The sequence below is a fragment of the Sinocyclocheilus grahami genome, unplaced genomic scaffold (assembly GCF_001515645.1).
Source record: "Sinocyclocheilus grahami isolate Dianchi unplaced genomic scaffold, SAMN03320097.WGS_v1.1 scaffold2581.1, whole genome shotgun sequence".
Taxonomy (NCBI): Eukaryota; Metazoa; Chordata; class Actinopteri; order Cypriniformes; family Cyprinidae; genus Sinocyclocheilus; species Sinocyclocheilus grahami.
In genome coordinates this window covers 18,942-31,869 of record NW_015507760.1, presented here as the reverse complement: position 1 = coordinate 31,869, position 12,928 = coordinate 18,942, and the positions used below count along the sequence as shown (strand labels likewise).

The 12,928-nt window shown below is 39.5% G+C and overlaps 1 long non-coding RNA gene across 1 annotated transcript in view; it reads left to right on the top strand.

The window, feature by feature from the left end:
- The window catches only part of LOC107575348 (uncharacterized), a 28,517-nt gene that overhangs the window by 10,273 nt on the left and 5,316 nt on the right, over positions 1-12,928 (top strand). Inside the window, exons 2-3 of the long non-coding RNA XR_001607854.1 lie at positions 10,480-10,484; positions 11,308-11,313. This is a non-coding gene — a long non-coding RNA (uncharacterized lncRNA). The remainder of the gene's footprint in view (positions 1-10,479; positions 10,485-11,307; positions 11,314-12,928) is intronic.

The window sequence follows — 12,928 nt, the reverse complement described above, 5'->3', positions numbered from 1 at the left end:
CTAAACAATACTCGGCAGAGGGAAGGGATAAGAGTGAGTGTTAAATAGGGAGTGAGTAATATGAAACAGCTGTGTGCAATCAGTGCTGTGTGCAATTAGTGAAACAGCAATGTGCAATCAGTGCTGTGTGCAATCAGTGCAATGAATGATGGGATATGTAGTCCGGGATGATATGCAACAGTGTGTAGTGCGAGAGTCAATGAAAATGGAAAGGGTGACCACTGATGGCTAGCAGACGGAAGTTCATGGACTGGAATTGTGACAGTGGTATTGAAGATGGGAGAGAGCGCTGTACATTCACTCCCCCCACCTACAATCCTTGCCGGTGCAAGACTCGAACCCACAACCTTTTGGGTTATGAGTCCGACTCTCTAACCATTAGGCCACGACTCCACCGTCAATGCATGTTACTAATCAAAAATTAAGTTTTAATATATTTACGGCAGGAAATTTACAAAATATCTTCATGGAACATGATCTTTACTTAATATTCTAATGATGTTTGGCATGAAATAAAAATCGATAATTTTGACCCATACAATGAATTGATTGCTATTGCTCCAAATATACCTGTGATACTTATGACTGCTTTTGTGCTACAGAGTCACATTTGTCTTGCTAACATCCATGATTCATGAGCTACCATGTAATAAGTTAACTAAAGTTTGGCTAAGGTAATATATCATATGCATACAGGCTAATGTAATGGAGAGACAACAGCTGAATACAGCACAATTAATAACGTCATCAGAATCGCCACATTGATATGCAATTCAGGTGTTAAGTAATTAAAATGTGCTAATTTGCATACATTTGACACAAGGCAATGCAGATTAATAGAATAAACTAAATAACTAAAACATATCACCACAGAATGTCCCTAGTTATTAGTAAATTACTTAAATCAAGAGTATTTTCCCTTCAAATGTTATGTTTAAATATGCAGATAGCTTGTTTTGGTTAATTTAGAAGAAATCTACAGAAGCAAACAGACGAGGGTAGTAGGCTTAAAACAAACACCTTAATATGTATTTTGGAAATGTCCTTTCCATTAGAGCAAAAGAAGACATGGAAGCAAAATAGACTATCCATTCTATTAGTATGTTGTATGCTGATAGACCTTAACAGCCCTCCCTCAAATGTGAAACAAAGTTCTTGTCACCGTCAGTTTGTTTGTTTGTTTGTTTGTTTGTTTGTTTGTTTGTTTGTTTGTGTGTGTGTGTGTGTGTGTGTGTGCGTGCATGCGTGCATGTGTGTGTGTGTGTGTGTGTGCATGGTACAGTAAGTGTAATTATAACAACATTGTGAACTGATTATTTTGTAGATCTGTTGAAAAATGAAACAACATGAAACAATTGGGTGAGTGTAAGGGAATTAAAATAAATGGGTTAGTAAGTCAGATTTGTGTTAATATATCTAATGTTTTGTTTAGAAAAAATACAAAGTAAATATGAGAAGTGCTCTTTTTTCCACTTGAGCCCCTGCCCCTCAAAATGTCTGTGTACGTCTCTGGTGCACAGGTTTCACCGAAAGAGAGGGTTCAGAATGACATATGCATATGTGCAGGAAAACTTGACTTTGTGCACCTGAGTTATTTGTCATTTCAATATTTCTTTGTGCCTCAAATGTTTCTCTGGAAGCCAATTCCATTATTAATGAGATCAAATTTGACTTGTGAAACACCAAAGCGGTAGCAGGAGTCTTTGAGGAGTTTTGAATCCTTCTTCTTCCTCTGAGACTGAGCCATAAAAGATAGTCTGCTGATAATCATTATTCAACCTGCTGGCACAAGCAATAAAATTTGTTTCTCTTTAAAAAAAATGTTTTCCCTCATTCATCCCATTTTTTTTCTTTTCACTATGAGATTTCAGTCCTTATCAGTTCAGGGCTTCCAGCTGCAAGCCAAGTATAAGAATCTTATTAACTTGACTTCCACTGTCTGGTTATCATGGAGAAAAATCTGAATTATCTTTGTCATTGAACGACACATGTTGAATTGTCCTAAGTGAAGGAAAATATAAAAAATAATGGCAGTAAAGTACTTCGGAGTTTTGATGTTTTCAGAGCTGTAGACATTTTCAAGCAAGACACTTTACAGTGGTGCAACAGCAATGTGTTTCATCTTTTTTGTTATAGTGAATATAGCATGAATGATCTAAAAAATGTTGCTTTGATCAACAACTGATGTGATTGAAAGCTAATTGTAATTTTACTTCAATGCTGCACTTTTTGTAATGTTTTCAAACTTGTACACAAGCGTGCTACCCTGCTAAATGGGAAACTTGTAGGAGAAAAAGAGCAGCATAGAGTAGCAACCTCCCATGCACAAACCACCCACAACTCCTCTGCAGGTCCCTCTTTTGGTTTATATGCGAGTCTGGTGATTGATAACCACTCACTGTCAGGCCTCTGCAATGCAATGACTACAGTAGTTTGAGCATTAAACACCCCTGCAATGAACACGTGGCACTGCCCACAAAAGTATTTGTACCAAATAATTATTTTTGGATTAATTTATTAAACATGTTCAAATATATTCACCAGTGTTTGGGTGTAATCTCCTACTTGATTTTCAATGATTTTCAAACAGCTCCATCAGATGAATTACCACCACAGTCTGATAAAAGAACTATTGTGTATATATACACACAAACATTTTCTAACCGTTTGTGTGACTGAATGAACACAATTGATAGTGGCAGATTCTAGAAGCACAACTGCAACAATAAAAATTGTATTCTGTAAACTCTTTTTGCAGGTTACTTTGTTACACCAGTAGGTGGCCACAAGTGACAGTCTTTATAAGTGAGTCAATTAATTAATTCAACCAATTATTTCAAGAGCGCTGAGACCAGGACTCTCTGGAGTCTCCTATCTCAATGGAACCTTCCTGGTAAAAGAAAGGATATATACGTTTAGGAATGAAACTTAGGAGTGAGTCACTGAATCATTCACTAATGTGATTCATTCAGTCACTGAATTTGTTCAGAAACAAAACACCACTACTGTTTGTTGAGACATACAAAGGTTCTCGTTTGGCCTTGATTGGAACCATTTCCGTTGGCAGTGCAAAAACAGAAAAAGAAGCTAGCAATATTTAGTCTAACACTTTGTCTACACCAGGCAGGACATGGTGTAAAGATGCGGTCATATTTACCATTGTTCAGCAATTTCCCCATGCATATTTCACATATGGGTTAGTTCGTATTTATATGTACATTTATGCATTTAGCAGATGCTTTATCCAAACCAATTTACACAGATGGAACAAAAGCAATTCAAATGGCCAAATATATTAGTAACATATAAAGCAAAGTGGTCCCACTTTATATTAAGTGGCCTTAACTACTATGTACTTACATTTAAATTAATAATTTGGTACAGTGCACTTATTGTGTACATACATGTTTTTACATTGTACTTATAATTTTAAAAAATGCCTGTATGTAATTACATCTGTAATTACATTTATAATTACACTGTTGACCCATCCCTTACATCTTATTCCACCCAAACCACCAAACCTGTCCCTAACCTTACCCATATCCCACCTCAATAGCAGCAAAAGGGTTTTGCAATACAATATGAGCACAATAAGTACATTGTACTTATTTTTTTATGTGGGTACATAGTAGTTAAGGACACTTAATATAAAGTGGGACCAGCAAAGTTTACTAGACAATTAGATTAGAAAGGAGTCTAGAGATGAGAAGTGCAGAGAAGAATTTGCCTCATTGACCAACAGACTGACAAGCTTTTTTTATTTTTATTTTTTTACCTGCAAAATTTCACCGGCAGCACCTTAAATGTAAGTCTATAATTTAAAAAGTATAATGCAGATATAAGTCTAAAATGCAATAACCAACACTATAAAAATCATAATGTACAGTTGTGTCAGCAAAATAACTATTTATTATTTAACTTTTGACTTAAGACCATGAAGACAAATATTTTGTTTTTCTTTAAAATAACATGCATCAGTATTTTAATATTTTAAGTCAAACTCATAGATAGCTACAAAATACCAACAATTCTTACAGATGAAAATACTGTAATGCCAGCTGCTGACTCCCAACCATATATTGTTATTCACTGTGCTTTAATTAGCTGGCTAGATCACTATGTTCTAATTAGATATCTTGAGTGTTTCATTATTTTCTCACCCATATGCATTTCATTATAACAAAGTTTTTACCTGCAAAATTTCACCGGCAGCACCTTAAATGTAAGTCTATAATTTAAAAAGTATAATGCAGATATAAGTCTAAAATGCAATAACCAACACTATAAAAATCATAATGTACAGTTGTGTCAGCAAAATAACTATTTATTATTTAACTTTTGACTTAAGACCATGAAGACAAATATTTTGTTTTTCTTTAAAATAACATGCATCAGTATTTTAATATTTTAAGTCAAACTCATAGATAGCTACAAAATACCAACAATTCTTACAGATGAAAATACTGTAATGCCAGCTGCTGACTCCGAACCATATATTGTTATTCACTGTGCTTTAATTAGCTGGCTAGATCACTATGTTCTAATTAGATATCTTGAGTGTTTCATTATTTTCTCACCCATATGCATTTCATTATAACAAAGTCTATGATATTTGGTATTTACTCAGTTCTTAATACTGGCAAGGACATTTAAACTATTCTCGAGGCTACTCTGTCCAGCAAAAAGCCAGTTTAAATCTTTATTAATATTTCAAGAAATATTTATCTTTTACAAACACTTTGGAGGTTTGATTTAATTTTGTGAGACTTTGACTAGAGACTCAGTTGAGACTAAAACATGAATTATGCTGCTTGCATATACATTTGGTTTCTTTGTAGCAGAAAATCTAAATTTACAGAATGGAAAAATAGCTGTCCCTCCAAAGACACAATTGCCTTTGGTTTTATTTAGCCTAATTACATGGTGTCAATCTATGAGCCAGAGACACAAGGTAAGGATGCAAACAGGAGGGTTTATTGACAAATCGGAGAGCAAGTTGATGACAGGTGAGTATGAGAAGGTAGAGAGTTCTTGGGTTCTTAGCTCTGGGTATTGAGTTGGTATCCTTTGCAGGTAGCCGGGGATGATGAGAACGGGATCGTAGGAGAACAGGATCGATGTAGCTTCTAGTGCGCTTAATGAGTCTCTTCAGGTGCGGGTGATCAGTACAGGTGATTGCAATCTGGTGTGTGTCGGGGCCAGTGACTGAGGTGACATAGGTGACTGTGAAGGCAGAGACTCCCTGACATTACCCCCTCCTCCAGGGGCGGCGACAAGGATGGCCTCGACCTCGGGGTGCGGGGTGATTAGGATGGGTGTGGTGAAACTCCTCCAGCAATGATGGGTCTAGTAGTCCACAGCTGGAACCTCCGAGGGCTCCTCCATCCATGGGAAGAGCGAGGGTTGGTAGCCACATATGCACTGAAAGGGGGTCATGCAGGTGGTGTTCTGTTGAAGGGAGTTTTGTGCATACTTGGCCCAGGGGAGGAAACGGCTCCAGCTGTGCTGATCTTAGTGGCAGTATGACCGGAGGTAACACCCGAGCTCCTGGATCCTTTGCTCAGTCTGGTCGTTGGTCTGAGGATGGTACCCGGAGGACAAGCTCATGGTCACTCCCAGGAGTTGGAAGAAGGCCTTCCATACACGAGAGATGAACTGGGGACCCTGGGCTGAGACCACATCTTCCGGGATGCCGTAGTTTCTGAAAACATGGGTAAATAAGCACTCTGCTGTTTTAAGTGCTGTTGGCAGACCTTTGAGTGGTATACATTTACAGGCCTTAGATAAACGGTCGACTATGACGAGGATACAGGTGTTTCCGTCGGAGATGGGTAGGTCAGTCACAAAATCCTCCCCTAAGTGGGACAAGGGTCTCCATGGTATGGGCAGCGGGACAAGCTTGCCTACGGGAAGATGACGAGGAGTTTGAGACATGGCACAGACTGAGCAGCTTCGGACGTACCTGGTGACATCCCAGGCCATACTGGGTACTCTGTGAACTGAGCCCAGAAGGGCTTGACTTTGTGATGTTGGGACATCCCTTCTGGGCCTCCCAGCAGAGCAGGCTCGGTGCGAGTGGCGACACGGATGTCTTTGGAGATGTTTCATTGAATAGGGCCAACTATCAGAGCTGGAGAGTGGGTTCTGGTTCTGTTGGTGTGTCGGGAGAGTGCAAGCGCGATAGGGCATTGGCTTTGCAGTTGCGATTTCCGGGACGGTAAGTGATGGTGAACTGGAACCGAGTAAAGAACAATGCCCATCTTGCTTGTCGTGGGCTGAGTCTTTTAGCATCTCTGAGATATTGCAGATTTTTATGGTCAGTGATGACAGTGAACGGATGGTGGGCTCCCTCCAGCCAGTGATGCCACTACTCCAGAGCTAATTTGATGGCGAGCAGTTCCTGGGTGTAGATGTTGTAGTTCTGCTCCGCTGGGGTCAGTTTTCTGGAAAAGTAAGCGCAAGGATGGAGGCATCCACTTCCACCACAAAGGGAGCTTGGGGATCAGGATGCCGAAGGATTGGGGCCGTGCTGAAGGCTTCCCTGAGCTGGTTGAATGCTTCGTGGGCATTGGGGCTCCAGGACAGGGACTTGGGCTTTCCTCGGAGCAAGGAAGTAAGAGGAGTCGTGAGTATGCTGAAGTTATTGATAAACCTTCGGTAGAAGTTTGCGAATCCAAGGAATCTTTGCAGGTCCTTAACAGTTTGGGGCTGTGGCCACTCCTTGATGGCTGTTACCTTCCCCTGGTCCATCTGAATCCCATCCTGGCTGATGACGTAACTGAGGAACTGAACCGTGGAGCGATGGAATTCTCACTTCTCCAGTTTAACCCTCTGGAGTCCGAGGGTGTTTTGGGGCCCTGGAGAAGTTTTTACATGCCCTGACATTTGTGCTTTTTTCAGTTGGCCATTTTGTGAACCATGCTGTTTGTTGGTGCAGTGCTTGTGCTGTTTTACCCCCATTTGTATGTTTAGAGAAATTGTCTGGATATTCATTGTTTGTGTAACGGTAATCTGGCTTACCTGACCATTACCTGTTGCATGATTTTGATTCTGGATTTCCCCCTCTGAACTTGATGTTTCTTTGTAAATATTTATTGTGAATATTGTACATTAGTTATTGGGAAAGTAAGGAGTCCGACGCCATCTTTTGTTTTTGTAACGTTTGGATCTGTGTTTTTGGATTAGGTAGTTAGGTTAGAGAATTGTATTTTATTTTAGTTTCTTTACTTCGGATAGTTAATTTAGAGGGTTTCATATTAAGAAAGTTTTGTTTATTATTTTGGAACTGTTGGCTCCTGAAAGTGAACTCCCAAATAAATATTCAAAAGAAGTTGATTGTTCACGCTTGGTCTTTTTTTTCATGTTGCGCTCTACCCCTAGACGGGGCGTAACATGAAATTGGGGGCTCGTCCTTTCTTGCTAACTTGGTAGCGCATCCATTTCATTCGTTCCGGTGGGAATTAGTCAGGTGTTTATTTATTCTGTTGTGGTTTCTCTTTGACTGGGATTTTTCTTTTTGTAAGGGAGGAGTTACGGTAATTAGTATGTCATCCAATTTCGAACTTGATAAATTTACGATCGCGCCGACAGTAGAACAATTGGAGAAATGTCGTAAAGACGATTTGTTAGTGATCGCAGATTTCTATGATCTAGTTGTACCTCGAAATGCATTGAAGAGAGAGGTTAAGGCGGCACTGCACACGGAGCTGGAAAAACAGAACATTTTACCTGGTGAGAGTGTGGTTACAGGTGTTGCAATAACTTAGCTATCTGAAGATTTGGAAACTGCATAGGCAGAGTTCAAGTCCCAAGATGTGGCTCGGATAGATCCTGTTGATCCTTCTCTGGTAAAAGACCCCTTACTGGCCATCCAGTTGAAAGAACTGGAAGTGGAGCTAAGCCGAAGCCAATACCAAAGTCAGCTGTTGCATGTCCGAGCGGTGGAGCTTGAGACACAGCGAGACATCTGGTTGAAAGAGCTGGAGCTCGAATTAAAGTTTGGTCAGGCTAAGCAGTTTCAATCTCCAGTGTTACGGAGAAATACTCATGTGCAGACACCGGTAATCACTTCTACTCTTCACCCTGCAACGTTGCCTGTGTCTACGGTAAGTCCTGACCCTGATGTTAATATTAGTAAACAAATTTTGTTAGTCCCTACGTTTATAGAAAGTGAAGCTGACACATATTTCACTGTGTTCAAGCGCATTGCAGCCACGTTAAAGTGGCCGAGAAATATTTGGCCTTTATTGTTGCAGTGTAAAGTTGTTGGGAAGGCGCAAGAGGTATGTTCGGCGTTGACATTTGAACAAAGTATGAATTATGATTCGGTTAAAGCGGCTGTATTAAGAGCGTACAAACTTGTTCTGGAAGCGTACCGTCAAAAATGTAGGGCTCATTTGAAAAACCCCAGTCAAACATTTGTGGAGTTTGCACATGAGAAGACTACATTGTTTAAGAAATGATGTGTAGCGAGCAAAGTCACTACTTTTGAGCAGGTAAAGGAACTAATTTTGATGGAAGAGTTCAAAAACTGCATTTCAGAAAAGGTGGTAATTCATCTCAACGAACAAAAAGTTTCATCCTTAACAAAAGCTGCTGTTTTTGCAGATGAATGTGCTCACACACAAGGTTGCTTTTCAGTCCCCACGTTTGTCGTCGCACTGTTGTGAATCGTAACTATAGTTCTAAGAGTACAGACGCTGTATCCCCAGATAATCACACAACTGATTTATCATTGACATGCGAGAATGTTATTTTTTGTCACGAAAGAGGACATTTGATTGCTACGTGTCCTGCATTACAGAGGAAAGTCAGAGGAAGGCTCAGAATGCATCCAAGTATGTAGCTTTTGTATGCGCTCATTCTCCTGATTCATTTCCCTCTATTGATCCTACTTTTGAACCATTTGTTTGTGAAGGTATAGTGTCATTATCTGAATCAGATTCAAATCCTAAACCGGTACGTATTCTTCGGGATACTGGTGCTGCACAAACCTTCATCTTGGCAGATGTGCTTCCATTTTCAGCACAATCTAGTTGTAACTCAGAAGTGCTAGTTCAAGGAATAGAACTTGGTGTGGTAAGAGTTCCTTTGCATACTGTGTACTTGCGTTCAGACATTGTGACTGGTTCAGTTAAAGTGGCTGTACGTAATGAACTACCAGTGAGGGGTGTAGTTCTAATTCTTTGGAATGATTTGGCTGGAAGTAAAGTTGTTTGTCTTCCTGAAGTTACTGAAGTCCCTAGTGTATCTCAGGATGATGTGTTAATTCAAAAATTTTCCAGCGTATTTCACTCATGTGTTGTTACTCATGCACAGGCTCGTAAATTCGACAGTGAGATTGATCTCTCTGATTCATTCATGAATTCAAATGTTGGTGACACTGAAGACACTAATGTGGAAGCTTGTAGGCCTATACAAAATTTGAAGCTGGAACCTAAGTTCGATTTCCCATTTGACAAGAGACAGTTGATGGAGGCACAAAATGCTGATGATACCTTGAAGTCCTGTTTTTCTGCAGCGGTTGACAAAGCTGAGATAGCTGACCAGAAAACTGCGTACTTTATTGATGACGGAGTGCTAATGCGTAAGTGGAGACCTGAGAGCTTAAAGCAAGATTGAATCTCTGTGTTCCAAGTAGTCGTTCCTAAGTCATATCGAGAACATGTACTGAGTGTGGGGCATGACCATGAGCTGTCCGGACATTTGGGTATTAAGAAGACCTACCATAATCTTCTTAAACATTTCTTCTGGCCCGGAATGAAGTCTGCCGTTACCCAGCATTGTCAATCGTGTCATGAGTGTCAGGTTGCTGGAAAACCAAACCAGGGTATTTTTCCAGCTCCCTTGAAACCCATTCCTGTAATGAGTGAACCATTTGAGAAACTAGTTATTGATTGTGTCGGTCCTTTGCCAAGAACTAAATCTGGTCACTCATATTTGTTAACGCTGATGTGTTCTGCTACTAGGTTCCCTGAAGCCATTCCTCCACGTTCACTAAAGACCCCGACCCTGGTGAAAGCCATAGTGAAGTTCTGTACGACATTTGGTCTTCTGAAATTCATCCAATCCAATCAAGGATCCACATTTGTCAAGACTTTTCTGTAAGGTAATGAAAGAGTTGAGTATTAAACACTGTACATCTAGTGCTTACCATCCACAGTCGCAGGGTGTCCTCGAAAGATTTCACCAAACTCTTAAAACTATGATCAGAACTTACTGTCTCCAACATTAGAAAGATTGGGATGAGCAGATTCCTCTTCTGTTGTTCGCTGTTCGCAACACCACTCAGGAATCCCTTGGTTTCGCTCCGGCTGAATTAGTCTTCGGACATACCCTTCGTGGTCCATTAAAATTTACTACCAGAGCTTCTGTAAGAATTTCTCTGTTGTTGTGAAACCCCTCACAGATATCCTTCGCAAATATGTCAATTTCAAGTGGAATGAAAACTGTCAGTGTGCATTTGTTTCTTTGAAGAGTCTGTTATGTAGTTCTCCTGTTCTAGCTGCTCCTGACTTCAGTCGACCCTTCAAATTTGAAGTGGATGCCAGTGGAAACGGTGCGGGTGCGGTCCTATTACAAGACGACCAAGGAGTCGGCCATCCCGTATGTTACTACTCTAAAAAGTTTAACCGTCATCAAGTAAACTATAGTACTATTGAGAAGGAAGCCCTAGCTCTTTTATTGGCTCTAAAACATTTTGAAGTATATATTGGTTCTAGTCCACAACCCATTGCTGTATACACTGACCATAATCCTCTCATTTTTCTCCAAAGAATGTGTAACACAAAACAGAGACTTATGCGTTGGTCACTTGTCTGTCAGAGCTTTAATCTGGACTAAACCTTCTACAAGAAGGGTGCTGACAACTTGATAGCAGATTCTCTGTCTAGGTGTTAATTGTAAACCATGTTTACTCTTATGTGTGGGGGTGTTACGACCCTAAAGTTTTGTTCTGCTGGTTTGTGTGTGTCTGCCCAGGTTGCTGCTGATTGGTTCCTACAGACTCATTGATGTCGTCCTCTGATTGGTATTCTCTCCCTTAAAAGAGATGAGGGCATTTCCTTCAAGGGGGGGTGTGGTGGTGGTGACCATTTTGTGAACCATGCTGTTTTGTTGGTGCAGTGCTTGTGCTGTTTTACCCCCATTTGTATGCTTAGAGAAATTGTCTGGATATTCATTGTTTGTGTAACTGTAATCTGGCTTACCCGACCCTTGCCTGTTGTACGATTTCGATTCTCCCTCTGAACTTGATGTTTCTTTGTAAATATTTATTGTGAATATTGTACATAGTGATTGGGAAAGTAAGGAGTCCGACGCCATCAATTGTTTTTGTAACGTTTGGATCTGTGTTTTTGGATTAGGTAGTTAGGTTAGAGAATTGTATTTTATTTTAGTTTCTTTACTTCGGATAGGTAATTTAGAGGGTTTAATATTAAGAATGTTTTGTTTATTATTTTGGCAAGTGAACGCCCAAATAAATATTCAAAAGAAGTTGATTGTTCATGCTTGGTCTTTTTTTCTACCCCTAGACGGGGCATAACACAATATATTGATTTAAATTTTCTAAGACACATTTTGTGTAGAAAAGGAATATGCGAGGGGGCGTGAATGGTCATGGATAATGCTGTGATTCAGTCAGGTGTGTGACTGAGAGGGAATTGCTACAAGAAAGAATATGAGGAAAAAAGAAATGTATCTCTTTTTTGTTTGTAGTTTATTTAGAATATATATAACTATCACATAATTTTGGGAGTGTGTGCATCACATGGTCTTAGCTGTGGTCCAGGTTCTTGTGCGGCCAGGAATCTCAGAGCCTGTGGAACTTGTCAACGTCAGTCTCTGTTTTCCATGACCGGGTGGGCTGCTTATTTACAACAGGTTCTTTTGCACCGTTATTCTCACATCTGAAATAAAGTAAGCATGCTGTTTACACAAACTACATTATTAACATTATTGTGATGTTCACTGATACTAGTACTAATTTATTGAAACAAAGAACACAATTACCACATAGCAAACCTATTTTACCATGCAGTAAATGCATCAAATGAAAGTAACATCTGTAAAATAGTGAATGCACACTTACTCTAAGATTCTGAACGGAGTTGAAAACTGAATGAGTGTTCCCCTTCCTATGAGAGGTGCAGGTGAATGCAAGAGTGGTGTATTCCCCACAGTACCTTAGTATAGTATGCATACTTCATGAGAAAACAGAATGGCAATTATTACGTTTTAACACTATTAACCACAAATAATATTACCACATATTCTAGGAATAATACAATTATTATACTGTGCACTTACTCAGTATGGTTTTCCAACGAACTCAAAACTGAACGGCATGCGTGTGCCTTTCTTGTGCAAGATGCCGGTGATGCAGCCACAGTCCCAAACGAAATTCAAACATTTCAGCGTCATTACTCCATAAGACACGGGTATAACACATTCAAAATATTTACACCAGAACAGATCTTCATGAACAGAAGCTTAGTTACATTCATAAACACAAGCATGCTTTGTATGTAGGCCTATACAATCCAAAAACTATAGTTATAAACATATATGGCTATATTCGTGAACAGAGAATATCCTATCACAGTAAAGTTTTGACTAATCATTCTTACTGACATTAGGCTAGAAACATTATAACTCATATTACTTTTATATCGTATTTCTGTCTATGATATAGAACATTAAAAAACATCCCGACATCGTGAGACATTTAGATGCTGTGAATGAAACTTCATAATATTTCACTTGATTATACATTTAGTCAGGAATTATAGTTTGGAGAAAGTCTGACTAGTAAAATGTGTACAAGTTATGTGAAAACTAATACAAGTAGGTTAATAAAAAATAATTATTCATGTTTATGATCACTGCTGGATCAAGCCGCTGCATTGTTTTTTCCTGAGGTAATCCA